General features: G+C 43.7%; 2 long non-coding RNA genes across 3 annotated transcripts in view; one reads left to right on the top strand and one right to left on the bottom strand.

Annotated features, from left to right (window-relative positions):
• Nucleotides 1-23,667, bottom strand: part of LOC119853474 — a 107,975-nt gene that overhangs the window by 40,967 nt on the left and 43,341 nt on the right. The window lies entirely within an intron of this gene.
• LOC119852506 lies at nucleotides 5,259-23,560 on the top strand. Of its 2 annotated transcripts, XR_006279678.1 has the most exons (5): nucleotides 5,259-5,415; nucleotides 8,259-8,346; nucleotides 9,940-10,063; nucleotides 22,996-23,044; nucleotides 23,337-23,560. It is a non-coding gene; the product is annotated as an uncharacterized LOC119852506 (long non-coding RNA). The 2 variants fall into 2 exon arrangements; XR_005291690.2 differs by lacking the exons at nucleotides 22,996-23,044; nucleotides 23,337-23,560 and adding an exon at nucleotides 11,027-11,243.

The raw sequence follows: 23,667 nt of genomic DNA, 5'->3' as shown, positions 1-23,667 counted from the left end.
GGAAGTTGTTTCCTGAATTCTCTGCACCATGGAGCCTTGTCAAAAGCCCACTCTCCTCAATGAGATGCTTTCCATTCTTTTCAAGCAGATTTATACCAGGCCAAGGCTGTTTAATTGGTATAGATGTTCAGGATGTACTCCTTGCCACATGGATATTAATGAGAAAACTCCCCTTGCACAACTTAACCCTTCCACAGGATTAGTATTTCACCCTAGGTTGTAATTTCCTCCAGGTAAGGATTTGTCAAGTGTAATGATATCACAGAAAATATGGAATTTATTATTAATAATTATGTCATAGACATCCAGGCATAGGCCAGAATCCTTGGTGTAACTTAGGCCAAAGCCCCTAAAACATCTCAAAGAGCAGTAGCTGCATCTATGACACACAGAGGAGTTAGTTTGAGAAAGCAACAGCTGCTAACTGAGCTAACTGCAAATTCTTCCTAAATTGTGAAGTAACTTCATTTTTTATTAGTTTCTTCTATATTATATGCTGTATGCCTCAAAATTCAAAATAGAGATATAGTAGATCAAGCTCTTGGTTGATATGGCAGTATAAATGTATAACTTTAGAAACGATATTGGAAATTAAAGTCTACCTTGATCATTCTACAACAGAGCCCTGCAGTTTGAACAAGTTTAATTGCCAATGTGTGTATTGTAAAAGGAATATTGCAAGCATTTTGTACCATATTGTGTGTTTTATCTATCTATCTATCTATCTATCTATCTATCTATCTATCTATCTATCTATCTATCTATCTACCTATCTATCTAATCTTTAACAAAGGTATAACAAGGCTTTCTTTTTTAATAAATGTAAGCATTCTGCCAGGTGGAGTCAACAGCACTGTCTCAAGCCCCCACCTAATAATCTGGGAAAATTAAACACCACCCCTAGATGCCCTTACAAGGCAATACTTCTCCACTGAGTCTGTGTATAGCAAAGACAATTTTTAATAAAAAGGGAAAAGGAACCCAGCATTATATTGGGAAAACACCACAACCACAATCTGAAAGCATATGGCCAGGAGCAACCACACACACCAGAGTACATTATTAGGTAGTATGTTTTGCCTCAGTTTCTTACCTTGTGGTGTGAACAAACATTTGTTTAACACACCACTCTCCTCTCCCTCCACTGCATCCCATTCTTAGTTGCTTCCTTGGTCAGCAAAGACACGGAGTTATGGGGTACAATGCCACAGTGGGTTCTAACTTTAAAGGTTAAGGGGGGAAGAAAGGTCAATTAGCATACACCAATCTTAGCCTCCTCATCAAACAGACACATCAGTCCCCCACACTTGATTCTTCCCTTAGAATCATAGAATCATAGAATCATAGAATATCAGGGTTGGAAGGGACCCCAGAAGGTCATCTAGTCCAACCCCCTGCTCAAAGCAGGAACAAGTCCTAGTTAAATCATCCCAGCCAGGGCTTTGTCAAGCCTGACCTTAAAAACCTCTAAGGAAGGAGATTCTACCACCTCCCTAGGTAACGCATTCCAGTGTTTCACCACCCTCTTAGTGAAAAAGTTTTTCCTAATATCCAATCTAAACCTCCCCCATTGCAACTTGAGACCATTACTCCTCGTTCTGTCATCTGCTACCATTGAGAACAGTCTAGAGCCATCCTCTTTGAAACCCCCTTTCAGGTAGTTGAAAGCAGCTATCAAATCCCCCCTCATTCTTCTCTTCTGCAGACTAAACAATCCCAGCTCCCTCAGCCTCTCCTCATAAGTCATGTGCTCTAGACCCCTAATCATTTTTGTTGCCCTTGGTGTTGGCTGATTACCCCATGCATAGAGAATGATTTCACAGTTTTGGTGACCTCGCCATTATAGCACATGACATCCAATTCTCCTTCCTTTCAGTCACACAAAAACAATAACATTTCATAGATTCATAGATTCCAAGGCCAGAGGGGACCACTCTGATTTCATCACCCCAGCATCACTTCTGAGGAGAGGCTGAGGGAACTGGGATTGTTTAGTCTGCGGAAAAGAAGAATGAGGGGGGATTTGATAGCTGCTTTCAACTACTTGAAAGGGGGTTCCAAAGAGGATGGATCTAGACTGTTCTCTGTGGTAGCAGATGAAAGAATGAGGAGTAATGGTGTCAAGTTGCAGTGAGGGACATTTAGGTTGGATATTAGGAAAAACTTTTTCACTAGGATGGTGGTGAAGCACTGGAACGCGTTACCTAGGGAGGTGATGGAATCTCCTTCCTTTGAAGTTTTTAAAATCAGGCTTGACAAAGCCCTGGTTGGGATGATTTAGTTGGGGATTGGTCCTGCTTTGAGCAGGGGGTTGGACTAGATGACCTCCTGAGGTCCCTTCCAACCCTGATATTCTATGATTTTATGATTCTATACCTCATCCTCACATGATATGCAGGCACCATCCCTCTTCTTTCTAGAAAAGAAATATTTGTTGAACACTACTGCCTTTTTCTGCATCATTCTAAATTATTTTTCCATCCCCAGGGAGAAATGGACCTGTGGTATTGTTAGAATCTCTTTTGTTGCTGGAACACTAAAACAAATTCCTTGTCATTGTCATCCTTGGCCTTAGCTTCTTTGAACATATTTGTGCTCTTCAGTATTTCTAATTCATATTGATTACTATCTACTTCCCCATTTCCATTTGCTTTCTACATTATTTTTAAATTTCTAATTGTTGTTTTGATATCTCGTACACACAGCTATAGGGGAGACAAAGACCCTACAGTCTACCCGAGAGCTTTTACTTTTGTTTTCCCTGGTGGATTATGCTATGGGAGATACCATACCACAATGGGCTTGGGAAGAAGTTTCCCAAAGCATGAGGGGGATACAGCTGCCATAATTGGTCTCTATTGTCCCTGTGACAGCCTAATACTGTATAATAGCAAAAGACCCTAGGTGCCTTTATTAACATTTTCACTGCTACTGATTAGTAAGAAGTGACAAAGGCTTGTAATTGAGTGTAGTTGGCTCCTTCTTTAAACACTGGAAGAGAAGGGTCAAATAGTCTCTAAAACCCTTAGACAGACTCCTCACCAAACATAAACATTTCTCCCCCTAATTTTATTCTTCAGTTGGTGTTGGCTCACTACCCCCACACAAAAGTTCACACTTTTGGTGACCCCTCCATTAGGGCATATTGAATCCCATTCTTCTCCCCTTCAGTAACAATAAAAAGAACATTTCACAGATTGATAAATTCCCAGAGCAGAAGGGACCATTGTGATTTCATGACCTCTGCATCTAAGTGTAAGTGAATTTTAATCAAAACCAGCCAAAATGTATCACTGCGGCAAATCAGATGTGTCTATGCAAATAAGGTCTGCTCAGGAGGTCTGTTCCTACAGTTCATCTATGCAAGATAGGAGAGAGCTCATTCCAACCAATGGCTTCACTTTCTTCCAAATTCTTTCTGTTGTGATATGCTCTACGGGGCTTCTAGTCTTCTGATATCTTTAGGTAAATGGCCAGGTGTATGCTGTGGGACCAGATAGACAGACTCCTGCACAAAGAAGAAAACTGGCAAGGTTAGGACAGCACAGGTGCCAAGGAAGTGATTAAAACTGTCTGTTTATTGTTGTTGTTGTTAACAACTATTTCCTTCTAATGGTTTTTAAGTAGTTAGAAGAAAATTGTGGTTGAAGACGCCACAGATTGACCCTTTCATTCTAGGGCAGAGGACCCTGACAGACATTTCTCTGTGCTCTCCAAAGTGATCTCCAGCAAAAGAGTGAAGACCAGACTTGACTTTCCTGATATGTCTAAGTTAAATCAAAAAGAGAAAAAAAAACCACTCTCAAAGAGAAAGTCCTTCAGGTTCACGGGTGCCTTATAAAGAGGCAAAATGGTGCACAGGCTGAATGTAATTTTCTCCTTTCCAATTAACTGGCAGTAACCTGGATTAAATATCAACAAGGGATGAGAGCATTATGAGGGCAGGTGAATCTTCCTCAAACTTCAGTAAAGGTTCACTCCACCATCCAGTCGGTTCTCAAAGGAGGCCAAGATGAGGTTTGTTGGCAGAGAAAGGTGAAGAGGAGGAGTTTTTTATTGTTTGTGCAGAGGTTGATTGTTATTTATCTGGAGCTGTTCGTCCATCCCGAATTGTGACACCCACAGTTTCCAGCTCCTCCCAAGCCCAAGTGTGTACAAACCTGGACAAGGCACTCAGGAGAGAAGCCCATATAACATTACATTAATTCTTTCTTACACATGCTAAATAAATCCACTTGTTCTCAGAAGGTTGTTTGCCAGTATATAGCTCTTGTCACAAGCTCCCAAAGGCAAGTGGCACTAGTGAGCCAGACCTGTATGGTAATAAGTGGTTGGTGTAGACGGGGTGTTGTACATAAACCGTGGTCACAGGGTAGGTCTGCACTACAGACCGAGGTGTGTCTGTGGCCCATTTAGATGTACCCAAGCTAGCTTTATCTACCTAGCTGGATAAACTATAATACTAGCAATGAAGCCACGGCAGCTTGGACAGCAGCATGGGCTGCAAAAGTCTATCCAGGGCCCTGGATACATATTTGAGTTGCAAGCTTCAGCTTCTGTGGCATCACTGCTATTGGTACCTCAGGTAGCTAGAACAAAGCTATTTCAGGTGTGTGCATATGTGCTGCAATCAGACCTCCGATTGCAGGGTAGACATATGCTGAGAGTGGGAGACTTGTATAATTCCATTCTAGGACAGGACAGTGCCCGATGCCTAATGCATAAGGGGGACATTCAGAGACCAGTGAGAGCACAGAGGTGCAAGCAGCCCTGTACTTTTGATATCAGTCATAGAATCTTTTAAATTTTTCTTACATTTTCCAAGGCAGAGCGTGAAGCCCAATCACGTCTTCGTCTCCCCTACCTGAATCATGTGAATGAGATGAACCCTGCGAGGTACTTAGCACCAGTAGGCACAATTTGTGTCTGTACTTTTGACTATTATTGTTGAGACTGAGGGTTTGACATGAAATCGTGTCACGTTGGCCAAGCACCACACTGCAGGGAGGCCCCTGGGAAGCAGCCTGCAGAAGTAAGTTGCTGATTAGAGCTAAACCAGCAGGAGTTCGTTATACGTCCCAAGACACTTTGCACTAACCACAGTGGCCAAACGTGTCTTACACAATCTGGGATGGCACAAGATGTTTTGCACAAAGACCATGGAATTTTCCACAGACAGAGCTGCAAGAATCCCAACGTCCAAACTGCGGCTGGACAGCTCAAATCTTCCCCACAAGCAATGGTTGCTTTTGGATTGGCTGACAGCAGCTTTGCCAAGAAGAAAACAAGCCTTTAGTAACTGTATAAAACAGGCTGGTTTGATCAACATGTCACTCCCTGAAGCTGAAATATCTGGACGAGAGAGACAGTGAGCAGGACTGTCATCATCTGGCCACCGAGAGCACTCCCTGTCTGGTAAGTCTTATAGTAACTTCTCTCATAATCATCCTTTTAATTCTTCCTTTAAAGTCCTGGCTAAGAAGATGGCTGTGAGATCCAGAAAGAGAAGACGAACACAGTTGTCATAACCGCTTGAGTGAGTGAACTACCTGAGTGAACTTTCTAGGTATTTCGAGAAACCACTTAGTGTCCTGAGAGGCTGAGCTTGAGAACACGCCTTCATGCCACTTTGAATGGAGAAGTAAAAAGCTACACATGTTATGTTTACTCACAATGGAAAAATTTCACCGCTACTGACTGGGGACCAATTGGCTAAGCAGCAGTTCTGCAGAAAAGGACCTGGGGATTACAGTGTGGGAGAAGCTGGATATGAGTCAGCAGTGTGCCCTTATTGCCAATAAGGCCAATGACATATTGGGTTGTGTTCGTAGGAGCATTGCGAGCAGATCGAGGGAAGTAATTATTCCCCTCTATTCGGCACTGGTGAGGCCACCCCTAGAGTATTGCATCCAGTTTTGGGCCCCCCACTAGAAGAAGGATGTGGACAAATTGGAGAGAGTCCAGTGGAGGACAACAAAAATGATTAGGAAGCTGGGGCACATGATTTATGAGGAGAGGCTGAAGGAACTGGGCTTGTTTAGTTTGCAGAAGAGAAGAGTGAGGGGACATTTGATAGCAGCCTTCAACTACCCAAAGGGGGGTTCCAAGGAGGATGGAGCTCTGCTGTTCTCAATGGTGGCAGATGACAGAATAATGAGCAATGATCTCAAGTTGCAGTGTGGGAGGTCTAGGTTGGATATTAGGAAAATCTATTTTACTAGGAGGGTGGTGAAGCGCTGGAATGCGTTACCTAGGGAGGTGGTAGAATCTCCATCCTTAGAGGTTTTTAAGGCTTGGCTTGACAAAGCCTTGGCTGGGATGATTTAGTTGGTTTTGGTCCTGTTTTGAGCAGCGGGTTGGACTAGATGACCTCCTAAGGTCTCTTCCAACCCTGATATTCTAGGATTGTAGGATTCTATTTAAAAGCTACCTGAGTTAAAACCATCTACAGAATAATTCCAGTTATCCAAGTTTCTTTTATCAGGAAATCCTAGTTATCCAAATTCACAGTGTGTCCCCCCTGCAGCCCTGTGTTAGTTAATCACCCATTGATGAACTAAGATTAAGCCTCTGGGACCTACAATTTGGAAATATTTCTGGAGTTAAGGATAAGGACAAAGAGCAAGGGAGCAGAGGGGGATAATGGAGAGGGTAGTAAAGAAGAGAAAAGGTTTGGGGGAGGGAGAGAGAGAGAGAGATAGAGATAACAGGCAAGAAAGAAACAGATAAGAAGGTTAAGGTGAAGACTGAAAGGAGAAGGGTTGAGGAAGAGAAAGGACAGTGGAGACAGAAGAGGCGTTCAGCGAAAGAGAGCAGAGCAGGAGGGCAGGGAATGAAGATAGGCTGACAGGAGGGTGGGGGAGAGAAAAGGGGAAGGAAAGAAGGAGAGATGCAGGAAGAGGGGCTATATCTGCATGAGACAGAAACCTCTTTTGTGCTGCTTCAGTGCCTCCAAGCACTGTCAGCCCTGGGCTCTCTAAGCGCAGTTACAGATCGTGAGGGGTGGGGCCGGTTCCCTCCACCATCTCTGTGGGTGCTAGAAAATAGCATAAAGATGATCATCCAACCACCTTTCTTCTTCTTCCTTTAATTTCTGATTGTCTCTAAATGCTGTGTTAAAGCTTATAAAGTATGTAAATGTGCAATAATTCTCCACTCTGCACTTTGAAAGAAAGAGGAAGAAGCTTTGAATGGGCTGGTAAGGGAAACATTGTTTCCACTATTTGAATATTTAGTCAGCTTTGAATATTTGGTAAAAATGTCTTAAGACTGAAGGTTACTGGTAAAATTCCAGAGAAATTGGAAAAGTTGCAAAATGAGAGGGTCTCAGACTGGGGGAGGGGCATGTCATACTTTCTAGATGGGAGCGTTGAGCTTTCTAGGAATTCAGTAATTATACAGTGTCACAACGCCACTCACTGAAATTTGCCCATCTGCCCTTCCCCATCATGATGGAGGAGCATCTGGACCAAATTTGAGTCAAGTTGATGGTAGCTGATTTAAACCATTATCTGCATTATATGCCTAGGGCTTAATATGTGAGAACTAATTGAACTGTTAGTCTTAGTACTTAAATAATTTGTCTGATTTTCTCAATTCTAACCTTGGAGTTCTTTGGTTGCATTGGCACAGGCACTTCCATAATTCCATTGTCGAACAGACTGATCCAAAATGAATAAGAATCTGCATTTAAACATTCCTACTTCAATGTTGGTAGCAAAGTCACCTCCCAAGTATAGTAAAGAACCAGGATAAGGTTTTCCCGGGTAATAAGATTGAGATAACACCTGAAATGAATTGATTTGATTTATTATTTTTTTGTTTAATTGTAACATCACATTATGAAATAATTCTTAGAAATTTCATAAACATGAGCATTCAACCACCTTTATTTTGCTCCCTGTAATTTCTTAATTGTTTTCAATTCTATTTTGGGCAATAAAGCACTTTAATGTGCAATAATTCTCCACTCTGTACTTTGGCTAAGAAAAAAGAGATTTCAATGAGTAATGCAATGTAAGTAATTGGTGAATTAAAATTATTTACAGAACATCTGTTTTTAAAAGATATCTTGCTTCATAGAATTGTATTTCTCTGAAATCCTCCTAGGATATCTATGGTGCTGTGTGGATAATAATCAGAATACACATTAAAAGATTATTTTGATTAAAGCAATATTTGTACAACTCAGCATGTTACATTCCCCAGTGTCCCAGTGTCTTCTCTCTCCTCTTTATCTTGGTGTCTCTTTTCTCCAGAGACAATCAGTTCCCAGCTGACCTTCAGCCATGAAGTTCCTTTACCTTCTCTCTGCTATTGTCTTCTTGATGCTCATGGATGCCCCAGGTAAGATGTAAATGAAAACAAGCAATAATAAAAAGGGATATTGGGGAGCCTGTACTAACGTTGTCTAACACTTTCAAGTAGAAAAAAAGTTCTTACCTTTTCTTGGAGCTCTTGCGCCTGCCACCAAGAAAAAACATTCAGATTTGACTGAATTATGACCAGTTGGAAAAAAAATAAATCCACATCCCATCAGGGTTTTCCTCAGATCTTGTTGAGGCGTCCTGCTTCAGCCACCCACATTCTATCTTCACACCATAACAGGCAATCACAGACTCTGGATGTAATACTGACAAATGAAGTCTGGCCAAGTCCTTTCAATATCCCCTTAGGTTTGGGAGAAGATGCACAGGGAACCAGGAGACTGTGAATTGAAATATAACTTCTGCTGCTGACTTGTGTTAATAATTCTGTGATTTTTACCACCTGACTTCTTATGAATCAGGTCTCATGTCCTACTCAGAGGTTATGCTGCTGGGCACAGAACCCAGATCTCCAAAATGGCAGCTGTTCATCTCAGTGTCTTAGCCCCACTGGGTCTCAAAACCTTCCACAACAACATGCTTGACTTTGTTTTGAGAAATGATATCATCTGGATTTGGGACAGTCTTTGCAGCCATGACAATGCATCATGGAGGGGTTCAGTTTCTATCCATTGGCTGTAGATAGTTTTGTGAAAACACAACAAATGTTCTAAACTAAATATTCTAAAATATTTGGCTGTGCACATTTGGGCTGCCTTTTCAAAATAGCAGGTCAATCGGGTATAACCGAACACTGGTCATGAAGGAACAATTTCTGAGTGCGTCTTGTGAAGAAATTCTGAGCAGAATCTCAGAGATGGGCAAATGTTCAAACCTGGAAGAAGAAAAGGAGTACTTGTGGCACCTTAGAGACTAACAAATTTATTTGAGCATAAGCTTTCGTGAACTACAGCTCACTTCATCGGATGCATCGGATGCATCGGATGCATCGGATGCATTTCGTAGCTGTAGCTCACGAAAGCTTATGCTCAGATAAATTTGTTAGTCTCTAAGGTGCCACAAGTACTCCTTTTCTTTTTGCAAATACAGACTAACACAGCTGCTACTCTGAAACCTGGAAGAGACTCTCTCAGGTCAATCTCTTTCAAATCTTTGTAGTCATCCAACCCAGCACTGAGACAGTTCAACGCTACTTAGCCAAATTGCATTGATGATACTGCATGGCACATCACTATCAGACTGAGGGAATCAAAACCATACGTCAGCCACAAAGGGAAGTAAGCAATGCAGGGAGCCCCTTGCTTTCCGTCCCTTAAGGGCAAGAGCAATGAAGGATGTCCATGCTGAGAGCTGTGGTTCTAAAATCTGCAGCTGGAAAGTCAATGACAATGTTTAATTAAATCACCCCATTCTCTTCTTAGATGCTGCCATTGAACATGAGTAGAAGTACAACCACTGAAATTGTACTGAAGCCATGATAAACTTTTGCACGGGAAGATAATTGGGCAGACTTGGTCACGTCTTAGTGAATGAGAAATGCCTGACATCTTGGAATCATAACTGTAATTTACCCTGCATTGCAGAATGATGATTAAGGCTTTTTCTTTGTCAGGTTTCTCCCATGCTCTGGTGACCCGCAAAGCGTGTAGATACCGTGGGGGTGACTGTCACTTTTGGAAATGTCCCACCAGTGCTTTATACATTGAAAAATGCGTTTTTGGCCATTGCTGTCGAAGGTAAGCTCAGTGTTCCATAAGGGAGACCCTGCAGTGTTCAGTACTCTCTTCTCATTTAGGAGCTGATGAATCCTTCTGTCCTTAAAGCTGCTCAGCTCTTAGCACTCTATTTTCCCCCTTTTGCAAACCAGGGCAGGTCATTTTAAAAATCAGGGTGACATCAGTGATGACATTGTTCTGAATGTATTTGAATGGTTTAAGCATGAAGGTCCCTCTCTAAAGTTAACTCAGCTACATTGCAAATCTGCAGCCTGTGCTATTCCTGATCTGCTTCCTTCTGACTGTAGGTGTCATAAATTATACAGGCTGCTCAGCTGGTCACATTAATGTTGCAGCAGGAACAGGTCCTAGAGAAAGAGATGGGAGGGTGAGAGCCTTTCCCAGCCACTAAAACACCAGAGAGCCAGATTGGGGGCAAGAGATGTGAAGCTGGAAGCTCCTTGGGCCTGCAGAGTGGGAGCCAGAGACCTAGGCTAGAGTGCACTGCTCTCTTGGCCAATTCACTGAGCATGCCCAGAGATCTGTGCTATCACCAGGCGGGGCTGCTAGCATGGAACTGCCACCAGAACAGAGTCAGGTTTCAGATAGAATTAGAATTTCCCTGCATTCCTTCAGAGTTAGTTATCTATCATCTAAACATCTATCTGTCATTTTACTTTCAGCTGTAGACAAGGTGTGTTTGATAGAACAACTGTACAAGAGTGTGAGTTGTGCTTTTCTAAACTATCGCTTTTTTGTAGACAACCAGTTCAGCAGTTTAGATACTATGTCTGTTAAAACACTATAAAAGAATATTGCAGTAGGGACGATGGATTCCCTGTGCTGGAGTTAACCCAAAACCACTTCACGCACCGTTCAGTGACTGGGCAATTCGTCCCGTGACATTTGATTTGAAATCCAACATCATATTTTTCTTGTTCTATGGGGAACATTAAAAAATCTGAGTCTCCATTCTTCATGCAGGCGTATATGGAGTGACTAATGGGCAGGATCTCTGGGATCCTGGGAGACAGCCACCTGCTTCAAAAATCATTGGATCCTGTTTCAATGGACCCTGAAGTGCTGATCATTTGGACCGTAATGAACCTTGTGAGCTAGAGAAATTCCAGAAGGGAGCCTTGTATCCACCATATAAGATTTGTAACTCTCCGTTTAATAAAAGCAAGCTGGTGTGAGATCATCATGTTGAAGTGTGTGTTTGTGTTGGTGGGAGGCAAAGGGCTGTTTCTAGCATTCTTCTCCTTTAGAAATCCATCTCATTCATTTTTTAAAAATTAAAATTAAAATAAAATTGAAGTAAATTAAATTAAAAAGTCCCTTTCACATGTTAATACCACACAAGGTTATTGATAGACCATGGTCCACACATCCTCTGCACGTTTTTTAGTTAGCTCTTTTGAGTAGATAGATCTTTATTTCATACAGTTATTATGTAACCTACCAGTTTGTGGAGTCAGAGGAACTGGGTTCAGTCACAGGTTGATTGTACAGTGTATAACCCTCACCACGGTGCTCCATACAACTAGACCTTTCCTCTGCTCTGAAACTTCAATGAGAAAAAGAAAAAATCAGGCCAAGCTGCGTCTAAGCCCTGACTGTGTTGAACTGACTTCTGTAAACCAGGAGTAAGTCTATTGAAGTCATCGTAGTTATACTGGTGTAAACTGGAGTAAGTGAGATAAGAATCAAGCTCCTGATTGTTCATAAAAGACAAGAACAATTTTACAAAAGAAAAAGATTTCTGCCATTTCATTTAGTCACATGATCTCCCAACAGCCATAACTGATCCCATCCCAAAGGTTCCTTGAAATTAACCTCAGCCATTGGATCATGCATCCAACATTTCAGGCAGATTATTTTTAATTCTTTCAATGCAGATTTGAAAATCGATCAAAGCCTTACTCAGAGGCTGTTGTCTCTCCGTGTTTATCTCCATTGTATGTCACTAAACTCCAGCAGGCTGCACTCTGAGACAGTAGGTTCCTACTTTAAGGGTGATGCTCAATTAGTAGGAGCATCTTTCTGTTGTTTCTGTCAACTAGTGGCTGAGAGCCAGGTGTGCCAGTGAAAGACTTTAGAAATATAGATAGATCATGGATTATGAGCCCTCTCCCTTCACCAGCTGCACAGAGCTTTTCAGCTCTCCCATCTTCTAAGGGTGTGTCTACATGGGAGGTTGAAGTGTCATTTCCAGCTCAGGTAGATGTACCCACTGTGATGGGGTCTTTGGGGTGCAACCTGGACTGTGGGATCACTGAGCCCTCCAAATGCACCACCTGGGCTGGCTGTCACACTAGAATGCTGATGTCAAGCTCCAAGCCTATGACAGGCACTGCATATCCACAGACATAAAATCATGACTGGTATAGAGAAAGGAGATAAGGAGTGTTGTTTACTACTTATGATAACACAAGAACTAGGGGTCACCAAATGAATAGGCAGCGGGTTTAAAAAAACTAAAAGGAAGTATTTCGTCGCATAACGCACAGTCAACCCATGGAACTCCTTGCCAGAGGATGTTGTGAAAGCCAAGACCAAAACAGCCATAAAAGAACTAAATAAATTCATGGAGGATAGGTCCATCAATGGCTATTAGCCAGGATGGGCAGGAATGGTGTCCCTAGCCTCTGTTCGCTAGAACTAGGAATGAGTGACAGGGGATGGATCACTTGATGATTACCTGTTCTGTTCATTCCCTCTGGGGCACCTGGCATTAGCCACTGTCAGAAGACAGGATACCGGGCTAGATGGACCTTTGGACTGACCCAGTATGGCTGTTCTTACGTTCTTATGTTATGTTCTTAGCCATCCACAGGCAGGGACACACCCAAATGAGTTACACAAATGGTCTCCCAGCTACTCATGAACTACCAATAGAGAGGCTCTAGCCAGTTCCACCCAGCTCCAGCCCTGGGCAGTGCAAATTAACAAAATAGTTTGTCACTCCCTCAGTGTAGCGAAGACACATACCAACCTTTGTATTCTGATCTGAGATTTCCCAAGCACTTCAACCAAAACACACTGTTTTAAGTGAAATATAACACAGATTTACTAACTACAAAAGATAGATTGTAAAGTGATTATAAGTAGCAGGCACAGAGATCAAAGCTGGTTACCTAAGAACAAAAATAAATGTCCAGTCTAAATCCTAACTTAAACAGACTAAGCTAGATTTGAACTAAGCAGTGTTTCACCCTAACAGAGGATACAAGCAGGCACAGGTCCTCAATACACAGGCTGGATCACCTTCCAGCCTGGACCAACTTCCCCAGTTCAAAGTCTTTGTCTTTCAGACGTTCTGCCAGGTGTTAAGATGGGGGTGGGGGGAGAGAGCCCAAGTGATGAAGTCACTTTCGTTCTTTTCTACTTTCTTCCAGAGGCTAGAAAGATCCTCCCAGTGACAGGGTTAGTCTGCCCCCATGGCGTACATGCCTTCTCCAAGAAGTCTCTGGAATAGCGGATTGGGGGTTGATGAGCCATTAATGCTCATCTGACTGATGATGGCTACTCTTTTGTTGTAATTGAAAGGTTGGCTGTGGGCATTCCCAACCTCATAAAGTATTTCAGTGACATATATAACAATACTTCATAACTTCACAAACAATGATAATACATATAATCCAAAAGGATATTAGCATTCAGCAGATCAAGGCTTTTAAAGTGATACCTCACAAGGTATAGTTTGTACAATAAATATCATAATTATATAACAGTGGTGAAGATGGGGGCTCCAGGGTGCTACTTTGAGGTAAACGGTGTCACTGTGGGCTGTTATGTCTAAGGTATGTCTACACTGCAATTAGACACCAGTTGCTGGCCTGTGTCAACACACTTGGGCTCCTGGTGCTCAGGGTAAGGAGCTGTTTAATTGTGGAGTAGACTTCCAGGCTTGGGCTGCAGCCGGAGCTGTAGGACCTTCCCACCTTGAAGGGACCTAGAGCCTGGGCTCCAGAAAAACCTGAACATCTGCACCACAATTAAACAGTCCCTCAGCCTGAGCCCAGGCCTACCATAGACAGCAATGGCAAAGCTGCTGTTAAGGAAGAGCAGCCACTTGGGAGGTTCTCATACATGCTGGGGCTTCTGCAGTCCCCAGGGACCCCAAGATCTGAGATGCACAGAAGTAGCTAAAAGCTTCTTTTCCTGCCTGTTCCTGGGCTGGGCCATGTGTGCTGAGCCCTCAGGAGCATTGAAGAACAGATTGGATGCAAGAAGAAGAGGAGGAAATATTTCTGTTCATGTGGCTGTGTTTGCCTTGTGGAATGCTGAATTTACCTAGAAGAGCCAACATCCGCTAGAAAGCATCTTCCAGATTCAATAGAATTCAGGAGACAGCCTAATACTGTATAATAGCAAAAGACCCTAGGCACCTTTATCAACATTTTCACTGCTACTGATTAGTAAGAAGTGACAAAGGCTTATAATTGAGTGTAGTTGGCTCCTTCTTTAATCACTGGAAGAGAAGGGTCAAATAGCCTCTAAAACCCTTAGACAGACTCCTCACCAAACATAAACATTTCTCCCCCTAATTTTATTCTTCAGTTGGTGTTGGCTCACTACCCCCACACAAAAGTTCACACTTTTGGTGACCCCTCCATTAGGGCATATTGAATCCAATTCTCCTCCCCTTCAGTAACAATAAAAAGAACATTTCACAGATTGATAAATTCCCAGAGCAGAAGGGACCATTGTGATTTCATGACCTCTGCATCTAAGTGTAAGTGAATTTTAATCAAAACCAGCCAAAATGTATCACTGCGGCAAATCAGATGTGTCCATGAAATAAGGTCTGCTCAGGAGGTCTGTTCCTACAGTTCATCTATGCAAGATAGGAGAGAGCTCATTCCAACCAATGGCTTCACTTTCTTTCAAATTCTTTCTGTTGTGATATGCTCTACGGGACTTCTAGTCTTCTGATATCTTTAGGTAAATGGCCAGGTGTATGCTGTGGGACCAGATAGGCAGACTCCTGCACAAAGAAGAAAACTGGTAAGGTTAGGACAGCACAGGTGCCAAGGAAGTGATTAAAACTGTCTGTTTATTGTTGTTGTTGTTGTTAACAACTATTTCCTTCTAATGGTTTTTAAGTAGTTAGGAGAAAATTGTGGTTGAAGATGCCACAGATTGACCCTTTCATTCTAGGGCAGAGGAACCTGACAGACATTTCTCTGTGCTCTCCAAAGAGATCTCCAGCAAAAGAGTGAAGACCAGACTTGACTTTCCTGATATGTCTAAGTTAAATCAAAAAGAGAAAAAAAACCACTCTCAAAAATAAAGTCCTTCAGGTTCACGGATGCCTTATAAAGAGGCAAAATGGTGCACAGGCTGAATGTAATTTTCTCCTTTCCAATTAACTGACAGTAACCTGGATTAAATATCAACAAGGGATGAGAGCATTATGAGGGCAGGTGAATCTTCCTCAAACTTCAGTAAAGGTTCACTCCACCATCCAGTCGGTTCTCAAAGGAGGCCAAGATGAGGTTTGTTGGCAGAGAAAGGTGAAGAGGAGGAGTTTCTTATTGTTTGTGCAGAGGTTGATTGTTATTTATCTGGAGCTGTTCGTCCATCCCGAATTGTGACACCCACAGTTTCCAGCTCCTCCCAAGCCCAAGTGTGTACAAACCTGGACAAGGCACTCAGGAGAGAAGCCCATATAACATTACATTAATTCTTTCTTACACATGCTAAATAAATCCACTTGTTCTCAGAAGGTTGTTTGCCAGTATATAGCTCTTGTCACAAGCTCCCAAAGGCAAGTGGCACTAGTGAGCCAGACCTGTATGGTAATAAGTGGTTGGTGTAGACGGGGTGTTGTACATAAACCGTGGTCACAGGGTAGGTCTGCACTACAGACCGAGGTGTGTCTGCGGCCCATTTAGATGTACCCGAGCTAGCTTTATCTACCTAGCTGGATAAACTATAATACTAGCAGTGAAGCCACGGCAGCTTGGACAGCAGCATGGGCTGCAAAAATCTATCCAGGGCCCTGGATACATATTTGAGTTGCAAGCTTCAGCTTCTGTGGTATCGCTGCTATTGGTACCTCAGGTAGCTAGACCAAAGCTATTTCAGGTGTGTGCATATGTGCTGCAATCAGACCTCCGATTGCAGGGTAGACATATGCTGAGAGTGGGAGACTTGTATAATTCCATTCTAGGACAGGACAGTGCCCGATGCCTAATGCATAAGGGGGACATTCAGAGACCAGTGAGAGCACAGAGGTGCAAGCAGCCCTGTACTTTTGATATCAGTCATAGAATCTTTTAAATTTTTCTTACATTTTCCAAGGCAGAGCGTGAAGCCCAATCACGTCTTCGTCTCCCCTACCTGAATCATGTGAATGAGATGAACCCTGCGAGGTACTTAGCACCAGTAGGCACAATTTGTGTCTGTACTTTTGACTATTATTGTTGAGACTGTGGGTTTGACATGAAATCGTGTCACTTTGGCCAAGCACCACACTGCAGGGAGGCCCCTAGGAAGTGGCCTGCAGAAGTAAGTTGCTGATCAGAGCTAAACCAGCAGGAGTTGCTTATATGTCCCAAGACACTTTGCACTAACCACAGTGGCCAAACGTATCTTACACAATCTGGGATGGCACAAGATGTTTTGCACAAAGACCATGGAATTTTCCACAGACAGAGCTGCAAGAATCCCAACGTCCAAACTGCGGCTGGACAGCTCAAATCTTCCCCACAAGCAGTGGTTGCTTTTGGATTGGCTGACAGCAGCTTTGCCAAGAAGAAAACAAGCCTTCAGAAACTGTATAAAACAGGCTGGTTTGATCAACATGTCACTCCCTGAAGCTGAAATATCTGAACGAGAGAGACAGTGAGCAGGACTGTCATCATCTGGCCACCGAGAGCACTCCCTGTCTGGTAAGTATTATAGTAACTTCTCTCATAATCATCCTTTTAATTCTTCCTTTAAAGTCCTGGCTAAGAAGATGGCTGTGAGATCCAGAAAGAGAAGACGAACACAGTTGTCATAACCGCTTGAGTGAGTGAACTACCTGAGTGAACTTTCTAGGTATTTCGAGAAACCACTTAGTGTCCTGAGAGGCTGAGCTTGAGAACACGCCTTCATGCCACTTTGAATGGAGAAGTAAAAAGCTACACATGTTATGTTTACTCACAATGGAAAAATTTCACCGCTACTGACTGGGGACCAATTGGCTAAGCAGCAGTTCTGCAGAAAAGGACCTGGGGATTACAGTGTGGGAGAAGCTGGATATGAGTCAGCAGTGTGACTGAAGTAAAAAGCTTCGCGCTATGTTTACTCAGAATGAAAAGTTGGTTATTTAAAAGCTACCTGAGTTAAAACCATCTGCAGAATAATTCCAGTTATCCACGTTCCTTTTACTGGGAAATACTAGTTGTCCAAATTCAGAGTGTGTCCCCCCTGCAGCCCTGTGTTAGTTAATCACCCATTGATGAACTAACATTAAGCCTCTGGGATCTACAATTTGGGAATATTTCTGGAGTTAAGGATAAGGACAAAGAACAAGGGAGCGGAGGGGGATGATGGAGAGGGTATCGGAGAAGAGAAAATGTGGGGGGAGGGAGAGAGAGAGAGAGATAGATAACAGGCAAGAAAGAAACAGATAAGAATGTTAAGGTGAAGACTGAAAGGAGAAGGGTTGAGGGAGAGAAAGGACACTGGAGACAGAAGAGGAGTTCAGCGAAAGGGAGCAGGGCAGGAGGGCAGGGAATGAAGGGAGGCTGACAGGAGGGTGAAGGAGAGAAAAGGGGAAGGAAAGAAGGAGAGATGCAGGAAGAGGGGCTATATTTGCATGAGACAGAAACCTCTTTGGTGCTGCTTCAGTAATTCCAAGCACTGTGAGCCCTGGGCTCTGTAATCGCAATTACAGATTGGGAGGGATGGGGCCGGTTCTCTCCTCCATCTCTGTGAGGACTGGAAAATAGCATAAAGATGATCATCTAACCACCTTTCTTCTTCTTTCTATAATTTCTTATTGCTTTTAAGTGCTGTGTTAATCATTTAAAATATGTAATTGTGCAATAATTCTCCACTCTACACTGACAGAAAGAGGAAGAAGCTTTGAATGGGCTGGTAAGGGAAACATTGTTTCCACTATTTCAATATTTAGTCAGCTTTGCATGTTTAGTAAAAGTGGCCTAAGACCGAAGGTTACTGGTAAAATTCCAGAGAAATTGGAAAAGTTGCAAAATGAGAGGGTCTCAGACTGGGGGAGGGGCATGTCATACTTTCTAGATGGGAGCGTTGAGCTTTCTAGGAATTCAGTAATTATAGTGTCACAACATCATTCACTGAAATTTGCCCGCCTGCCCTTCACCATCATGATGGAGGAGCATATGGGTCAAATTTGAGTCAAGTTGATGGTAGCTGATTTAAACCATTATCTACATTATATGCCTAGGGCTTAATGTGTGAGAACTAATTTAATTATCAGTCTTAGTACTTAAGTAACCTGTCTGATTTCTTCATTCTAACCTTGGAGTTCTTTGGTTGCATTGGCACAGGCACTTCCATAATTCCATTGTCGAACAGACTGATCCAAAATGAATAAGAATCTGCATTTAAACATTCCTACTTTAATGTTGGTAGCAAAGTCACCTCCCAAGTATAGTAAAGAACCAGGATAAGGTTTTCCTTGGTAATAAGATTGAGATAACACCTGAAATGAATTGATGCGATTTTTTATTTTTTTGTTTAATTGTAACATCACATCATGAAATAATTCTTAGAAATTTCATAAACATGAGCATTCAACCACCTTTATTTTGCTCTCTGTAATTTCTTAATTGTTTTCAATTCTATTTTGGGCAATAATACATTTAAATGTGCAATAATTCTCCACTCTGTACTTTGGCTAAGAAAAAAGATTTCAATGAGAAATGCAATGTAAGTAATTGGTGAATTAAAATTATTTACAGAATATCTATTTTTAAAAGATATCCTGCTTCATAGAATTGTATTTCTCTGAAATCCTCCTAGGACATCTATGGTACTGTGTGGATAATCAGAACACACATTAAAATATTATTTTGATTAAAGAAATATTTGTACAGCTCAGCAGGTCACATTCCCCAGTGTCTTCTCTCAATCTTGGTGTCTCTTCTCTCCAGTGACACTCATTTCCCAGCTGACCTTCAGCCATGAAGTTCCTTTACCTGTTCTCTGCTATTGTCTTCTTGGTGCTCATGGATACCCCAGGTAAGATGTGAAAGAAAACAAGCAATTATACTTTCGAGTAGAAAATAATTTCTTACCTTTTTTTAGGCGCACTCGCACCTGCCACCAAGAAAAACAGTTCAGATTTGACTGAATTATGATCAGTCGGAAAAAAAAAATCCACATCCCCCTAGTGTTTTCCTCAGATTTTGCTGAGGCTTCCTGCTTGAGATCCCCATTCTATCTGCACAGCATGTACTCTTCTTATAACGGGTAATCACAGAATCTGGATGGGATACTGACAAATGAAGTCTGGCCAACTCCTTTCAATATCCCCTTGGGTTTGGGAGAAGATAAACAGGGCTAGGAACCAGGAAAAAAACTTCTGCTGCTGACTTATGTTAATAATTCTGTGCTTCTCACCACCTGACTTCTTATGAAATCAGGTCTCATGTCCTACTCAGAGGTTATGCTGCTGGGCACAGAACACAGATCTCCAAAATGGCAGCTGTTCATCTCAGTGGGTGGGACAGTATTTGCAGACATGACAATGAATCACTTAAGGGTTCAGTGTCTATCCGTTGGCTGTAGATAGTTTTGTGAAAACACAACAAAATGTTCTAAACTAAATATTCTAAAAGTTTTGGCTGTGCATATTTGGGCTGCCTTTTCAAAATAGCATGTCAATCGGGTATAACCAAACACTGGCAATTGGTCATGAAGGAACAATTCCTGAGTGCATCTTGTGAAGAAAATCTGAGCAGAATCTCAGAGACGGGCAGGCGTTCTAACCTGGCAGGGACTCTCTCAGGCCAATCTCTTTCAAATCTTTGTAGTCATCCAACTCAGCACTGAGACAGTTCAGCCCTACTTTGCCAAATTGCATTGATGATACTGCCTGGCACATCACTGTCAGAGCCTGAGGGAATCAAAACCAAACCCCAGCCACAAAGGGAAGTTAGCAATGCAGGGAGTCCCTTGCTTTCCATCTCTTAAGGGCATGGGGGCAATGAAGGTTGAGCTGTAGTTCTAAAACCTGCAGCTGGAAAGTCAATGCCAATGTTTAATTAAATCACTCCATTCTCTTCTTAGAGCAGAGGTGGGCAAATTACGCCAACATACGGCCCGTGGGACCCTCCTGCCTGGCTCCCGAGCTCCTGGCCCAGAAGGCTAGCCCCCCCGCTGCTCCCCCCTGCTATTCCACTGCCCCCACAGTCTCAGCTCACTGCTCCGCCGGCTCAGTTCTCTGGGCAGTGGGGCTGCGAGCTCCTGGGGTAGCGCAGCTGTAGAGCCCAGCCTGACCCGGTGCTCTGAGCTGCACAGTGGTGTGGCTGGCTCCAGTCACGGGTGCTCCAGGCAGTGCGGTAAGGGGGCAGGGAGAGTTGGATAGAGGGCAGGGGAGTTTGCGGGGGTGGTCAGCAGGCAGGGGTGTGGATAGGAGTCAGGCGGTCAGAGGGCGGGGAACGGGGGGTTGAATGAGGGCAGGGATGAGAGGAGGGGTTGGATGGGTGGCAGGGGGCATTCAGGGGTGGGAGGTCTGGGGGCAGTCAGGGGACAAGGAGGGGTGGATGGGGCCCAACAGAGGACAGGGAATAGGGGGTGTTGGGTGGGGTATGAGTCCCAGGGGGGCCGTCAGTGGGCAAGAAGTGCGGGGGGGGGGTTGGATATGGGGCTGGGCGAAGCATGGCTGTTTGGGGAGGCACAGCCTCCTCTAACCGGCCCTCCATACAATTTTGGAAACCCGATGTGGCCCTCAGGCCAAAAAGTTTGCCAGCCCCGGTCTTAGAGGCTGCCATTGAACATGGGTAGAACTACAACCACTGAAATTATACTGAAGCCGTGATAAACTTTTGCACTGGAAGATAATTGGGCAGACTTGGTGAGGTCTCAGTGAATGAGAAATGCCTGTCATCTTGGAATCACAACTGTAGTTTACCTTGCATTGCAGAATGATGACTAAGGCTCTTTTCCTTTGTCAGGTTTTTCCCATGCTCTGGTGACCCACAGAGAGTGTAGACGCCTTGGGGGTGACTGTCGCTTTTGGAAATGTCCGCTCTATACTATATACCTTGGCAAATGCTTTTTTGGCCATTGCTGTCGAAGGTAAGCTCAGCGTTCCATAAGGGAGACCCTGCAGTGTTCAGTACTCTCTTCTCATTTAGGAGCTGATGAATCCTTCTGTCCTTAAAGCAGCTCAGCTTTTAGCCCTTTATTTTCCCCCTTTTGCAAACCAGGGGAGGTAATTATAAAAATCTTGGTGACAAGAAAGTTAACGTTGTTCCAAATGAATGTGAATGTTTTAAGCATGAAGGTTCTTCCGTAAAGTTAATTCAGCCACCTTGCAGATCTGCAGCCTGTCCTGTTCCTGTTCTGTTTGTTGCTGACTGTATGCTGCAGCAGGAACAGGTCAGAGAGAAACAATTGGGAGAGTGAGAGTCTTTCCAGCCTACTAAAATAGGAGATGGAGGGTGTAATAGAGCCATACTCACCGGGTGGCGCCTCCTGCTGGTTGTCCTTGCAAATTAGTTCAGCCGCCTCTGGAGCACCCTCTGCCGTCCGGTGATCCGCCTTACTGCCAGCCCCAGTCCCTCCCAGGACCTGGTGGCTCCTCCCACTGGGGTGCTGCCCCCTGGCAGTAAACCCCAACAATTCCTGAGGGTCTCCCCACCCCTGAGAACCCCCACCCACTACCCCACCTCGCCTCAGTCTTGGCTATTCCCAGTCATCGCTTAGCCCCGCTCCCCGGGGCAGACTGCAGTGTATCAGCCGCTCATCACAGGCAAGGGGGTTTGGACCTGCTGCCTCTATCTACCCTTGGGCTGCCCCCTTGAAAACCCAGTACCTAATAGGCCTTAATCTAAGCCTCACAGCCTGGGGGTTTCGAGGCCAGAGCTCTCCTGCTCCCCTGGCCTTTCCCCCTCAGCCCTGCTCCACTCTCGGTACTCCCTCCGGTCCCTGCAGCCAGGCCCTTCCCTCTCTGAACGCAGAGAGAGACTCTGGCTAAGCTTCAGCCGAGCAGCCCCTTTATAGGCCCAGCTGCGGCCATTTCCCCAATCCGCCTAGCTTTTCTTGCCCTCAGCCCTGGCTCTCTCCCAGGGCTGGCTTTAAAGCCCAACAGGGCAGGAGCGGGTAACCACCCCGCTCCAGAGGGCAAGAGATGTGATGCTGGCAACTCCTTGGGCCTGCAGAGCGGGAGCCAGGGTCCTAGGCTGGAGTGGCCACTGCTACCAACTGCAGTGCCGATCTCGTGGCCAATTCACTGAGCATTCCCAGAGATCCATGATCTCACCAGGCAGAGCTGCTAGCGTTGCACTGCCACCAGAACAGAGTCAGACTTCAGGTGGAATTGGACTTTTCTGCATTTTTTTCAGTTCATTTTCTGTCACCTAAGTAAGTATATCTCATTTTTGCTTCAGCTGTAGACAAGGTGTGTTTGATAGAACAGCCGTTTACATGGGTGTTAATTGTGCTTTTCCATAGTGTGCTCTGTATAGGCAGCTAGTTCCCCCATTTGGATACATATAACTATCCACTTAGAAACTCTGTAACACAGGGTTTTCACGGATTTTTGTGAAGCTCCCCCTCAACAGGCTATAAAAACTCCACCACCCACCTGTGCCACAACTGGTTTTCTGCATTTTCAGTAGATTAAAAGCTGCCTTAAATTGGTTGTTATACAGTTAAACACACCCGCATACATTATATAATATAAATATAAAAAATAAAAGGATAATATAGGTACAAAAATGAAAAACTGATTTTTTTTTCTGATGCAGTGGGAAAATTGTTGCTGGTGATAACCCACAGGCTTGATGGCCTTCTAAGGTGAGTCAGGGACTGGAGGTGGCATTTCTTCCCCGAGGCCTGCTACCTGGGGCTGAAGCCCTGTTTATTTTGGTGGCCCCCAGGGGGCCCTGACCCCCTGGTTGAGAACCACTGCTGTAACAGTGTTGCAGTAGGGACAATGGATTCCCTGTGCTTGGGTTAACCAAGAACCTCTTCATTCACCATTCAGTGAAAGGGTAATTACTCCCATGCCATTTGATTTGAAATGAAACATATTGTCCTCATTCTGTAGGAAAACATCAGAAAATCTGATTCTCTTTTCTTTGTACAGGAGATTTTCTGAAATTGTGCAAGCAGAATCTCAGGGAACTGGGGAGACAGCCACTTGCTTCTAAAATCATCAGATCCTGCTTCAATGGAACCCTGAAGTGGTGCTGTTCATTTGGGCTTTAAAGAACCTTGTGAGCTGTAGAAATTTAGAAGGGAGCTCTTTTAGCACCCCTATAAGATTTGTTACTCCCCTTTTAATAAAAGCAAGCTGGTGTGAGAGCATCATGTTGAAGTGTGTGTGTGTGTTTGTGTTGGTGGGAGGCAAGGGGGCTGTTTCTATCATTCTTGTCCTTTAGAAAGCAATCTTATTTATCTTTCTAAAATTAAACATA

Source organism: Dermochelys coriacea, chromosome 3 (assembly GCF_009764565.3).
Source record: "Dermochelys coriacea isolate rDerCor1 chromosome 3, rDerCor1.pri.v4, whole genome shotgun sequence".
Lineage (NCBI taxonomy): Eukaryota > Metazoa > Chordata > Testudines > Dermochelyidae > Dermochelys > Dermochelys coriacea.
Note: the sequence above shows the minus strand (reverse complement) of the source record. Positions and strands in the feature narration are given on the sequence as shown.